Below are 15119 nucleotides of genomic sequence, written 5' to 3'. Positions count from 1 at the left end.
TGTGGCTACAATAGTATCTTACCACCACTGGGTGTGGAGTGAGAGAATAATGTTCAGTAAAGCGTCTTTGTGACAAATGTCTGTGAAAAGTGCTACTTTCTTCATTAATTCAAATATTTGTCTTTGCCTCTTTGGAAACATTTTGTTTTTGTTCTGCATCTTTCTCAGTTTTGTTTGATGCTATTTTTTATTTTTTTGGTTGTGGTTCAGGTCTTCTCGTTTGCACTCCCTGACTTTTTGCTTGCAGTTTTGGCACAAACTTGACAGGTGGGCAGGATTTCCATTTTATTTAATAACATTTTTTTTGTTACATTTTTTTTTTAATTATTATTATTATTTGGTATTTTGATTTATACTTTTTTGCTTGATGTTTTAAATTTTTTCTTTGAACTATTTAACTCAAAACTGATTCCATATCTGTGCAGACTGACCACGGCAAACACCAGGTTACTCAGCATAAGTCAACTTCTGAACCTGAGCTCCTTCAAACATATCTGCCCCAGCATTATGTTGTACTCATGATAACTGCACAAAAACAAATGCATGTTTTATGTATTTTGAATGAGATACACACCTATGCTCACATCAAGAAGTCATATATTTCTTACTTTCAGACCTAAGAGTGTACAGCTATATAAAATAAGGGAAAATTATAATAGATCATATGAAATTCTTCCTCTCTGTGTAATACTTTTCTTGAGCTACAGAGGGAGCTGTTTGGACAGTTTCACATCTGTGTGTGTTTTCATGTGGCAAGGTTTGAGTTAGGGTCATTGATGAGAACAATACATCTGCTTTTTTATTTTTTATGTTGATTCATTACAAACATGTTTTAATTACTTTAAAAATACAAGTTATATTTCCATGAATAAATAAAGAAAAGTACAAAGACCAAACACAACAGAAGTAATGTCATTCAAATATAGAGCTGTGGTTGTTTATATCCCATAAACTGCTGTATTCTGGACTTTGCATAATTTTTATGATTGATTCAGTTGAATTACAAAACAAGAATATGATAAAGTACATTTTTAAAAAGGACACCTTAAAGTATACAAAGGATATTCACTGGCAAGCAAAATATTGATTTTATTAATTTTAAAAACACATATTTAGAATTAAACCATAACACATATAGATCATTATTTTACATTTTGTTCATTATAAACCATGATGTTGATTATAACGGCTTAATAATAATAATAACGAGTAAAGTTCACAACTTAGACTTAAGCCCTATTCCCACAGGATTAGTTTTACCTCGGGACCTCTGTAAATTTTAAATTAACTCACGGCGTTTGAGTTTTTTGTGTACATTTGCTCGGCATAAGCAGTGTCAGTAAACCACCAGTTTTTACTCTACTTTGTCGGACTGATAAACACACCAGAACAACACAAGAAACTTTTAATTCATCACGTCCCTAATGCTGCTTTTATTTTCAGTTTGTTCTTCGACAGTATACCGTCCAACACTGTGTTTCTTTCTGCACTGATGCGATCGGCGACGGTCACAATCACATCTACACCATCAGAGTTCTTATGAAACAGCCACAGTGTCTCTTTTAAACCAGTCATGCTCATACAGCCCCTCCATCCAAACTTTTGCTTTTTACTTATTAACTGTACAAAAATACAATAGCTGGATTAGAGTATGGTCTGTGGAGAATAAATATAGTTGATTTATTTCGTATTTGGGCCTAAAATAGGACGTAAAGACGTTTTCAATCACCATTAGCTTCAGTGCACAGACGAAAAACAGGGCAATTTACAGAAATGTGCGCTCACACAGGACTAAACTCACATGAGGAGCTTTGAGTTTGCAGAATTACAGGAGGTAAAATTTGGGGGAATTTTTACAGACATGGATGATTCAGATGGGACTAGAAACACAGGCGACATTAGTAATTATTACAATTAACAGGGGACTCCAGGTAAAACTAATCCTGTGCGAAATGGGCTTTAGACAAACGTTATTGATCCACAAGGGAAATAGACACAATATAATATAATAACAAAGAGCAAAAATATAAATGGTAATAATGAATTCAAAATAAGTAGCAAAAATAACAAGAGACTGGTGTCAAATAAGGCATAATTATATAAAATGTACAAGTAAACATAAAGTATAGAAATACAGATAACTGCTGTAATGACAACTGATAACTGATAACATTTGCCCTCTGGGATCAATAAAGTTTTCTGAATCTGAATCTTTGATGGAAAGATGCTTAAAATAGACTCTAATCTTCTCTCCAAACTGACCTACCACATCTTCAACCAGTCCATCAGCAGTGGAACCTTTACTGAGCTTTGGAAAACTGCTTTCGGCTGGTAAGATATTAGAAAAAACACTTTCTGACCAAATTTTGACATATTTTAGAGGTGCACTATGTAACTTTTGTGGTGAAGGGTCTATCACCTGCTTGTTTCTATGGATATGGCATTGCTCTACCTGGAATGTTCCACAGTGTGACATTAAACAGCTCTACATTTATTTAATTACAGGTGGTTTTACTGCTTGAAAAATAGGTTTAGACACCAGAATACATATAGAACAGCTGATTTTGACGTCATCGATCACTTTATTCTAATTGATAGACTCAAATCCTATAGTTTCTCCTCAAAAGCGCTTACCAGAATGAATATTTATATTTCTAACAGGATACAACAAATGTTCGTTAATGAAAGTCTGTCAAATACTGCTATGACGTCATGTGACCTGCCGCAGGGAAGTTGTATGGGCCCATTTCTATTTTCTATATTCATAAATATTGTATATATGTTGATGATGGAGCACTATATAAACTTAGACTTGCACATTAACATCAACATTAATCATATCCATCTAACATTTATTAATTACTAGTGTTTTTATTGCTCAAAAATACAATGTTTCTCTGTGAATATGGGCGCCTCTCCACAGATCTGAATTGTAGTTAGTAGCAGGTGATGGATCTTCTGCTAGAAATGTTCTGCAGTGCACCTTTAAACAAACTTTATTGATCCACAAGAGTAATTATATGTCTGCATTAACGATATTTGAACTGAGCTACAATTTACAAGAAAACTTGGCAGTTGAACACTAGAGGGAGCACTTGTGGAGCACGTCTCAAAAGTCAAATTGTTGGGCATTACATTAGACCAGAAATGTCAAATTCAGGCCCAGGGGCTAAATTTGGCCCGCAATAAAATTATATTTAGCCTCAAGATCATATCAAATATGTATTAGAGCTGTACCGTCGGCTACAGACAGACTATAGAGACATTATTTATTTAAAATTTTGTTATTATTTTATATTCTGCTTATTCTGGATTCAATGTATAAGCAAAACTATTATTACACATTTATTTTAATAAGAAAAGGTTTAACATTACATATCTAGAAAGAAAACATGCAGATATTGAAATTTTTCTATAAATATTTAGTTTGGCCCACGACTTAGTCCCAGTTTTTAATTTTGGCCCCTGTGAATTTGAGTTTGACACCCCTGGATTAGACCATCATTAAGTTGGGCAGATCAAATTAAATATATCATTTGCACAATGACCATGTCTAAAAAATCCAGTTCATTGTTTGTTCTGAAAAGGGTTGTTGAAACTCTTAACTCATTTGCATCACTGTCCAGTGGTGTGATCTAATACGGCGCAGATGCATCTAAAAGGTTTCATTTCACTCAGAACAAAACAGCTAGAAATGTTCTTTGCTGTTCTTCTCGCACTAATATTAGAGATGCACCACAAACTGTCCTGGTCAACGGTGGAGAACAAATTACACACCGGTGCGTTGTCGTTCATGCATCAAGTTATTGTGGAAAGTGCCCAGATTTGTTACATGGCTATACAAGACTTTTCTTCTGGGGTCAAAAGTTTCTCTTTTAACTCTTTAATTTCATTGTCATGTTTTTTCTGAAGTTCTTCAAGCTCTTCTCTACAAACTTCTTCACTCTGTGTTTTCTCCCTGAGCTCTTTCATCTCTTTGTCATGTTTAGTCTTCATCTTTTCCAATAGTTCATTTTCTGTTTTCTGATTTTCCTCCAGAAGCTTCTGTGTATATTTAGCAAACTCCTCCTCTTGTGTTTTCTTTAGTTCCATTATTTCAGCCTTTAGCTCCTGCATTTGCTTTTCTAAAAGTTTAGTTTTTAACTCATTAACTTCCATTTCATGTTTCAAGTGTAGCTCTTTTCTCTTCTCTTTTGGCTCCTTCTTTCTTTTAATTTTAAGAGCCAGTTCATCCATTTCATCTTTTTGTTTCAGTTTTAACTGTGTTATTTCATCTTTCTCTTTAGTCTTGAATTTAGATTTAATGTCTTCTTCTTTCTTCTTTAATTCTTTTGCATGTTTTTTCTTTAGTGAGCATATTTTTTCCTTGTTTTCTTTCTTTTGAGACAAAAGTAGAATCGCCATGTCTCCTATTTCACCTTCATACTGCTTTTCAAGACCTTTCATTTCCTCTTCATGTTGGTCTCGTAAGGCTTTTATTTCAGCCTCTTTTGAATTCATTGAATTCTTCTGCTTGTCTACGGACCTCCTCTTGAAATGTTCTCTCTAATTGCTTAGCTTGTTTGTGGTACTTCTCATCTAATTTCTGTCTTTCTTTTTTCTCTTCCTCTTGTCTCATCCGATCTTCCTCCTCTCTTTTCTTTCTTTCTATTTCTCGTTGTTCGTTGTATTCATCTTGAAGTTTTTTAATTTTTTGTTCCTCTTCCTGTCGTCTCCTTTCTTCTTCCTGATTTCGTTTTTCCCACCAAATTTTCTTTCATTCTCCCAGTTCTCTTTTTGTTGTTCCATTTGTTTTCTAGTCTCCTGTAACTTTCGATCAGTAGTTTCTTTGGACTCTTCTTCTGACTTTATTTTTTCTTCTAAGTCTTTTTGTTTTTGTTCCCATTTGCGGCGCTCTTGCTCCTCTTCTGCCCTCCTTTTTCTATCGTCTGCTTCTCTCTGTTCCTTCTCTCTCTGTCGCAACTGCTCCTGTTCTTTAATCTTTTCCTCTTTTTCTTTGAGTTCTTTTTCTCTCAGTTTTCTTTCTTTTTCAATTTCATTTTTTTGTTCTTCTATTTCTTGTCTCATTTGTTCCACTTCCATTTTGTGCTGACTCTCCAATAGTTCCCTCTCTCTCTTCATCTCCTCCTCTTTCTCCTTCATAATTTCTTCATCTCTTTTTTAATGGCCGCCTCGGCTTCTTGGAGCATTTTGTTGGTGTAGCAGCCTCCTCCGTTCTCCTTCACCATGAGGTCGATCTTCTGCAGCAGCTCCTTCACCTGAGTGCGATCCTCCTGTTCCCAGTTATTAAACACATGGTACCTGTTCCCACAGTCAGAGATCAACTTTTTAAAGGAATCATCACATTTATCTCTGATGAAATCCTCAGTGGATGTGTTATGTGCTTTCAGATAGTCTCCATGAGTGAGAAGGATGATTGTAAACATCTGCGCATTTTTACCAAATGCAGTTTTGATATGTTTTAGTGTCTCTTTCTCTTCGTTTGTGAATCGTCCGATGTTCTAGCACCAACAAAAAGACGTGTGGTCCAGGAGCCAAAAGGCTGACACACCTCAGCATTTCATCCATGATGTAATCATTGGACATCTTTGTATCAAACAGTCCAGGAGTGTCCACCACAGCCACACGGCGTCCGTCTACTTCACCCACTGCTTTTTCACAAACTCTGGTGACTGATACTTGACTGAGTTCAGATTTAAAATCGTTTCTTCCCAGGATGGTGTTTCCAGAAGAACTTTTCCCACTACCAGTTTTTCCAATGAGCACAATCCGAAGGCAATCAGGTTTTTCATCACCTGCAAAAATACAATATTATTATTATTTTTTACTATGCTTTACTTGTAATGTAAACAATTCAATAATTATACGAGATTATATTATATTATTATGAATGATATCCTTTTGTAATATCAATGTTTATATGCTTACATGTGATCTTCTCTTCAGTTCTCAGGCCTTTTAGTTCCTTGTAAAGTTCAACATAGTTCTTTATTTGTCCTTCCAAAAACATTTCTGTTGTGAAGCTGTGAGGTTTATTCTTGACATTTAAAGTCTCTATAGACTTCAACAGCTCAGAGACCTGCTGCTGCCCCCTGGTGTTAAATATAAAATATCCTCGTCCACATCTCTGAGAGAGCTCCTGTACGTCTCTGTCTCCTCTGACAGCTGTGGGCTCCACAGTGTCCACAGTGACCAGGATCACAGTGAAGGGCAGGACTCGAGAGCTGAGTGTGTCCTCGAGGATCTTCAGCTCGGCTTTGTCTTCGTCGGTGAGGGGACCCAGCGGCAGCACCAGGATGAAGGCATGGACTCCTTCAGGAGCACAGAGGGACATACAGCAGAGGCACTGCTGCATCACTGTCTCCAGAGGTTTTCCAGACAAAGACGGCAGCTCCACCAGAGACACCCAGCGCCCACAGACTTCTCCCTCATGTTTAACACACTGCCCTGGGCTTGCAGCAGAGAGCTCTGCTCGACCTAAAATGGACTTCACTACAGAGGTCTTCTCTGCTTCTCCTCTTCCACACAGAACCAGGTTCAGAGACGGCTTTGTTTGTTTTTGGTTTGACCTGCTGTCTACAACTAAACTAAGATAGGCCCCTTTATTTTTTTTAACCATATTCTCAATTTCTTTCATGAACTCATCACAGTTTATTTTAGCCTTATCGTAGCTTTGACTCTCACAATCAGAAATGAGGTCATTAACAAATTTTTTATGTTTACCACTATCTTTGCCTCCATGGATCACCATACAGTGTTTAAAAACATCTGGACCAAACAGACTCAGGATGAAGTTCAGTGTTTCTCTGTTTTCCTCTGTGAAGTCTGAAGACTTGACTAACAGCAGCAGCACATTGGGTCCTGGTGAACAGAGGGAAACACATTCTCTCACAGCCGCCACAGACAAACTGAGCAGGTTTGGGGTCTTCACTATTTTTATCTTGTTTCCTTTCCATTCTCCTTCATAATCTTCCACTTTATTTTTGTGCATCTGCAATTTCTTTGAAACACGCCCTTTGATTTGCTTCCAATGATACTGGTGATCAGTGCTTGCTTTGTTTCTTCGTTTTTCCCAAACAAGACAATTCTGAAATGTGCTACAGAAAAAGTCACACAGTTATGAAGTTTTTAATGTATTTACATTCATGGTATATAGGATTGTACATGTGTTTTACAATACTTACATTGTCCTTGTTGTTGAGGCAGTTCTTCTAAAAAGTAAAAAAAATATAAGTATATGTTTAAAAATAATGGAGCACAACTGCATGTTGGCAAAAATAGAAGAATACTGTCTACTATAAACAAATATGGACATTTAACCTCTGCCCACCTGTCCAAGCTGTTTCAGATCATTTTTGTCTATTGATATATTACAATGGCTAAAATCGATTGGGTGCATTGTGTTATAACGTTGTTCCCTCATCAAAAACATGCCTGAAAAGTTTTTAGATGTCATCCATGCATGTTTGAGTCATTTTGCAATCTCTCTTGGGCCCTATTTGAACCCTCCTAACAGTTAGCTGTTGGATTTTGTGCAGTGCTCAGGTCACAGCCCTACGTCACCCAGGCTCCCACACGTTACCATAAATATACAAAAGATGCAAGCTCATAGGTGGGGTTCAATTCTTTCCATGTTTTTCAGTGCAATATATACATCCACATTGAAAAAAACATGAAGTTAATATGATTAACTGAGATTCAGGAGCCAGAACACATCTTAACCTCCTCCTACTCCTCTCCAGTGAACCACAGCTCACCTCAACTACATCTCTAATTATTCAAAAGCACCATTTATACAAGTCATTCTCGACAACACTGTCTGTCTCCACCCCTTCCTCCCACCTTGTGTCTCTTTAGCCTGAAGACCTCACCATTTGTAGAGGAGGAGGGTCTTAAATCGGTCAGGTTGACCAACTGAGACAGAGTCCCCATCCTGAGTCTGTACCCAGCCACCACATCTGTCCATATCATCCATGGTAAAAGAAAAATTTAATTCTGTCAACAGGACAAAGGTTTAATGACCTACGTTACGTGTGAACTGTGCACAGTGTAGTTCAATAGATGTAGTTAACAAACAGAAAGTCTGTTCATTTTAGTGCAGTTTCAGTGTAGTTAACCCCTCCTTTCAGGCAGAGATAAGAAAGTGTCCAGCAGCCTCTGACCAGAACTGATGAAGCAGCTTGGATGAGCTGTGAAACGTCTTCAATCAAAAACTTTTGTCCAGTTGACAGAAAGGAATTTTTCTTTTGCTATGGATCCTACCTGGACAACTGAGGGATTACACAGACATATCATCAATAAATGTCAATAAATATCTTTAGCATATACCATTGTTGTGGCATGGTCCTTACTAGTGAAATGTTTTTTATTTTTGGCAAAAAAGTTACATACTACGGCTTTAAATATGTAGATTAGCTTTAAAAGTGTGCTGTGCCACTTTTCTGGTGGAGGATCCGACACCTGCTTGTTCATGCATTTTTCTGGCAAATGATTCTGGCAGTGTTGCTAAAATCAGTGATAAAGTCACTTACCAAGGTGTTGGGTTTGATGGCCGTATTTCAGAACTACATGTTCTCCATTGTTTTCTTTCATCAGTTGTTCCACACGTGTCATCAACTCTTCCTGGTCCAGATTGAACCAACAGAGATATCTGTATTTGCAAAGTCGAATCATGTCTTTTAGTTGTGGATGTTTCTTGTGCATACACCCAGACATCTCTGCTTGTGGTGTGGAGATCAGCAGCAGTGAATGGTCGAAGGCCTTTTCACTGAACCCCTCTAGGACTGACACTAGACTGGTTTTCTGCTGCTCAGTGAAGTCTTCAGGCTGAAGAACCACCAGGAAAACATGAGGTCCAGGGGCAGAGGCATCAGCTATCTCTGTGATTATCTCTGTGAGTCTGTTTGCAGGCAGGTCGGGCTGGAGCAGGTCGGGAGTGTTGATCACCCTAATGTCCTTATTATTGTGTGATTGGGAGTGCTGTGGTTCTGTCTCTGTATCAAACTCAGTCTTTCCCAAAATGAGATTCCCCACAGAGCTCCTCTGACTCCAGTTGTTTCCCAGAAAAACCATCCTTGTTGAGGAAACTGAAAAAAAGATTACAAAATTGCCTTGTTGAGTAATATGTTGGATACAAATATCGACAGGGCAATGTCTTAGGAACGAAAGGATGCCACCTCTTTTAATGGAAATGAACAACAGGTGCACTAGAGTGGTAACAATGAGACCCCTAAACCCCTAAAACAGGACTAGTTTTGCAACTGGAGGTCATTTCAAGTTTCTCCCTTATGGTCTTTTTTGGCTGGTTTTCCACTAGTGCTGCTTTGGGAGAGAGTGATTATCACTTCTGGAAATATGTGGCCATTCCTTAACCTGCACAGATTGTCCAGCTTCTTCTGGATGGCACATATGGACATGCCATTATACATGCCCGTATCAGCTCCTTTGTGCACAGCTTGTGCACTGCCTGTGTCCTACAGAATGATCTTCAGTAGGGCACTGGTGTGAATGTTTCTGCCCAAACAATCATAAAGCAGTGGGCTCCGTGCTCACTGCTCTGCATCGTGGAGCTCGCGACACCAGAAATGGCAAGTCCACCACTGGTGCCCTGTGCTTATCACAGATGAGAGCCGGCTCACCCTGAGCACCTGTGTTAGATGTGATAGAGTCAGGAGAAGACGAGGAGAACGCTCTGCTGCCAGCAATGTGGTTCAGCATGAGTGGTTTGATGGTGGGTCAGTGATGATCTGGGGAGGCATATCCATGGAGGGACACACAGACCTCTACCAGCTAGAAAACGTCAGTCTTACTGCCATTATGTATCAAGATGAAATCGTTGAACCCACTGTCAGACCCTAGGCTGGTGTTATAGCTCCTGGGTTCCTCCTGATGCACAATAATGCCCAGCATCATGTGGCAAGAGTCTGCAGGCAGAACCCGGAGGATGAAGGGATTGATACAATGGCCCTGTTATGTTTGGGTCCATCAGACGCCGCCAGGTTGCTCATCAGACTCTCTCACTGATATTCCTACAATGATCTGGGAGGACATCCCACAAGACACCACCATATGCATCGTATCATTAGAAGTATGCCACTACGTTGTCAAAAATGCAGACAAGCATGTAGGGGCTACACAAGATATTGAGAAGCAAATTTTATTTTGTCAAAATGGACTAGCATGCGACCAGTGTTCCCTCTAAGGTGCACATGTACGTTATTGCGCACTGCCCAGACATTCAGTACGCACATCATATTCTTTGCAGCGCATAAAATAAAATCTAACCTGAACACACATGAAAAATTTAAATATTCTATGATATGAAGCTCTCTATTGGCTGAAAATGTTATTTCCATTATAAGAGGTGGCATCCATTGGTGGCTGCTCAATAGAGGGCGCAAGTGTAATATTGGAGACAGCACCAACAGGACAGAGGAAACAGTGGCAGAGTTAGCAATTTGGGGGCCCTAGGTGAACTTGAGTTTGGGGCTCTCACTATAATCCCATATGTAACAAAAAAAGTGACTTTATAAAGTAATTTATTGTTTAACAAACTTTAACAGATGCAGTCATTGACATTCTGCTGTGTTCTTTTGTCAAACTTTAACTGTGTGTGTGCACGATGTGGGAGTGGGATAAAGTGAGATGATAAACTACAGTCCTACAAACTAAATATAAGTGTAAAGTAAAATATACAAATGATTAATTCCTCATATATCATTTGTGCTGGATATTTTATTTTGGCATTAATAAAAACATTTTAAGCAGCCTAAACTTGCAGACGTGGTCTACTCTTGCACACATGTTAGACCATTCCTTTCAGTTTCTCCATATTTAATAGAGCTTAAGAAAGTGAACATCCTCATTAGGGATGGGCATTCGATGAAATTTTATTAATCAATCGTCTGTAGAATTAACGATCGATTTTTGATTAATCATTAACTATAATTTTATATTAAAATTATCATCATTATTATTACGGTTACTAATCTGCATAAATAAATTCAACTTTACAACATATAAACCATAACCACTCTAGAGCCACATCAGTCCGTTTGACATTATAATGTGTTTAATGCAGCTTTGCGCAACTCTCACAGAAACAAAACTTAAAACTGCTGGCTAATTTGCATAACTAAGCGAGAAGAGAAAAAAAAAAAACGCTCTTGTGCGCTGATGTGGTTCAGCTCCTATCGGACTAAAGGATTCAGTGGAGTATGAGTGTTCTCTCTGTGACAGTGGAATGTTGATGGTGAAGGTGAGTCTGTTCTGTGTGTATCGTGATGTTTTCAGATCACATGTGTGCAGGTTTATCACAGATATGGCGAGTACGGGAATGAAAATTACAATTCTTCGTGGGAAGAGCAGCCAAAACAGATTTTATAATAAGGCAAGTCGCGTACAGAAACAGTGAAGTTAGAGATTAAAAATAAGATTAACGTGATTAAAAAACATAACGCGCTAAATATGAACTGTAATTAATTAATCGCAATTAACGCGATAATTTGACACCCCGATATAATATATTATATTATAATATAGTCCTGTAATATGTATTAGTACAGTATGTATAAAACCAATTCTAACCAAACAATTTCATAAATTGAGATGCATTTTGTGCAACTTACAGTTAGGACGGTCCTTTGTTGGACTACTTCTTCCCTCAGCATCTTCTAATGAACAAACATACAAATATTAGCATGAATGAAAATGGAAATGATTTAAAAGATGATTTATATTACTGGCCTTACTGGATGCTGCAGTGGCCATAACTTGGACTCTCAACACTTAACAGCTGCTGGAAGAAGACAAGTTGTTACAAAAGTTTCCAAAAGAGGAACCCATTGAAAAAGAAATGATACATCTCAGTGGGCAATCCTTAAGAAAATAGCAAACCGACCTACCTGAAAGATAAGATCATGAATGAACGCAAGGCAACCCCGACGCCAGTTACAGAGGCTAAGTGAAATACCATCTAAAGTCTCCTAGAGGATGTGAATGCAGCACTGAGAGTGACCTCTACCGCAACCATCACTGAAACCAATGAGCTAATATACACTTCAGCAACAGTGATTCTAGAGATGCTGGGCTATAAGAGCAGTACCCACCATCGAAAAGACAGTTAAAGGCAAAAATCAAGAAGGCATGGAGAAATGAGCCAGAAAAGTACAATGAAAAAGCAAGTACCCAAGAGGTACAGCCAGTTGCCCATACTTGAAGCACTGGAAACTGCCAAACAAAGGCTCCAAGCCTTGGCCAGCCGCCTAAAGAGGTACACACGAGATAACGAAGCTGCCTGTTTTAGTCCTGGTTCAGTCTGTATGCGGCGTAAAAGTCCGGCATCGCAGTTTGTCACATAAACGGGAAACAGCTGTTATCTGTTTTTTCCATGACAAATAATGAAGAAAACTGTTATTTTTTCATTTTCTTATTTTTGGTTTTATATTGAAAAACAAATGAAAAAATGAAACACGGATTACAGCAGCTGAAGACCTTAGACTGAAAGTAAGAGTCACACTGAGCAATGCCAAACCTCCACCCTCCCACTTAACACCAGAGGAAAGCAAGGCTATTGTTGCTCTAGAGAAGGCATCATTAACATTTTGCCAACTGACAAAGTGAGATGCAAAGTGATTCTGAACTGATTATGAGGCCAAAGTGAACAGCCTGTTCAGTGACATCACAATCTACAAATTACAAAAAGAAGATCATTAACTTTCAAACCCACAAACCCACAAACACTTAAAGACAGAAACTGGTCCACCCAAAGGACAAAACACAGAGCCTCAAACAAAGGCAAGGCAAGGCAAGTTTATTTGTATAGCACAATTCGTACACAAAGTAATTCAAAGTGCTTTACAGAATAAGAAATACATTAAAATCATAATAAAAACAAATCAAAACATAAATAATCATGAAGATTAAAATTAAAAAAGAGAGACATAAATTGGAGAGAAGAGTGCGGAATGAAAACCTTTCAGTTATTTGCACAGTTAAACAGAAATGTTTTGAGCCTGGATTTAAACAGCGTCACAGAAGAGTCTGTCTCACATGTTCAGACTGTTCCAGGTTTTAGCTGCATGAACCTGAAACTCTGACTCCCCTTGTTTAGTCCTGATTCTGGGCACCAGCAGGAGGCCGGTCCCTGAGCTCCTCAGAGTGTGAGATGGTTCATATGACACTAACATGTCACAGATGGACTTTGGTGCTCGGCCATGGAGAGACTTGTACACAAGCAGAGCGGCTTTAAAGTCTATTCTCTGAGGCACAGGAGCCAGTGCAGAGACCTGAGCACAGGACTTATGTGCTCGTACTTCCTAGTTCGAGTCAGGACCCGAGCTGCAGCATTCTGGATGTTCTGCAGCGTCTCACAGCTCGTTTGGAGAGACCAGTGAACAGACCATTACAGTATCTAACCTACTGGAGACAAATGCATGGATAAGTTTCTCCAAGTCTGATTTAGACAGTAAACCTTTGATTTTTGCTATGTTTTTTAGATGGTAAAAGGCTGCAGATGTTATTGATTTGATGTGGCTGTTAAAGTTCAAGTCTGAGTCCATTATTACCCCGAGATTTCTTTCCTGATTTGAAGGTTTTAGAGAGAGAGACTGGAGGTGACTGCTGACACTGTCCCTTTGTTTTTGTGGACCAAACAAAGCAATGTGGTCTACTCCATCCAGTGTAGCGCTTACTGCAGTCTTCACTACACTGGAGAAACAAAACAGCTACTTCACAAGAGGATGCACCAACACAGACGAGAGAGCATATAAGTGTAAATACAAGGAAAAAACAGAAAAACAACAACCCCCTGCCCAAAACACTACAACTACAATCTCAAACAGTAAGTCTTCCTTCTCAGTCGAGTCACACCACTTCCTCTGTATCTTCTACATTCAAACAGACCTCCTTATAAGGTAACAGCTGCTACTTTTGCCCCTGGGCTGTTTCTCAAATGCCTTGCTCTGATTTGGGCGTAATATTGTGATATTCTTGTCTTACACATGGATACAAATTTAACTGAATGACTTTGCACATTTTAGAATAATTTATGCTTACCGCGTTGGCCCAACAGGATGTTGTGACCATATATTAATTAATAACATTTTTTTGTCAAACTTTAGTATTCAGGGAAGAATGGGGTGGGACACACTGAATATTGTTTACATTCTATTACAGCTCAGAAATATGTGAACGGCTCTTTGACCTCAGCCACTGTGCTCCAGAATTGTATTACTGTGTTTAAGTATGAACACATTTCAATCAAGTGTTGATACAGGCTCTTGGTTATCCAAGAGATTTTTTAAAGACACAGGGCAACACTGTGGTCAGCAGACTGTGCTTACTTTAAAGCTTAATATGCATATTTTCCCTTTTTTATATAAATAAATACATTTTGCAAGTTTTCCATGCATCAACAACCAAATCCCTTAACATGCATGTGAAAAAAGGTTCAATGTTCAGTTAAATCTTAACTACTGCTAAGGCCAGTCTAAAACTGTCTAAAGAACTTACACTGCAATTCATAATCAGCCATAGAAAGTGAATTAAACTGAATAAAAATTACACACTTACATTGATGAGAGACTTTTCATAATCTCCAGTCGAGTTCAAAATGAAAGTATTTCATGAGGCGTGTCTTGACCTGTGTGGTATACAAAGGCGGGAGAAAATTTACATAGATCACTGTTTATACATAAATAAATGATTTAATTTACAAATCAAGGGCAAATGTATTTCATGATACAAACACATACATACTAATGAAACAAATTATTTCCAAAAGTACAGAGTGCAGATAAAATCTTTTTTGTCATAAGGACAACTTAACAGAATTTTTTTGAGCCTGGACTATAAAAAATGTCAGATTAGAGGCCTGATTTTCCAAAAAATAAAATAAAATAAAACAATAACACTTACTACAACTACAGTCTCATACAGTAAGTCTTCCTTCTCAGTAGAGTTATCAATACATTACACCACATCCTGTGTATCTTCCACATTCAAACAGACCTCCTTATAAGGTAACAGCTGCTACTTTGCCCCTTCTTCCCGTGCACTAGAGGCAGTATGAGGCTGCATCACCTGGGCTGTTTCTCAAATGCCTTGCTTTGATCTGGGTT

General features: G+C 38.3%; 1 pseudogene; it reads right to left on the bottom strand.

Annotated features, from left to right (window-relative positions):
• Positions 1 to 1192: 1192 nt before the first annotated feature.
• On the bottom strand, positions 1193 to 14998 carry LOC110156384 (GTPase IMAP family member 8-like; annotated as a pseudogene).
• Positions 14999 to 15119: the final 121 nt, after the last annotated feature.

The sequence above is a fragment of the Boleophthalmus pectinirostris genome, unplaced genomic scaffold, assembly GCF_026225935.1.
Source record: "Boleophthalmus pectinirostris isolate CB_2022bp ecotype Guang Dong unplaced genomic scaffold, ASM2622593v1 HiC_scaffold_4, whole genome shotgun sequence".
Lineage (NCBI taxonomy): Eukaryota > Metazoa > Chordata > Actinopteri > Gobiiformes > Gobiidae > Boleophthalmus > Boleophthalmus pectinirostris.
The sequence above is the reverse complement of the archived record's forward strand: the minus strand, read 5'-3'. Positions and strand labels throughout refer to the sequence as shown.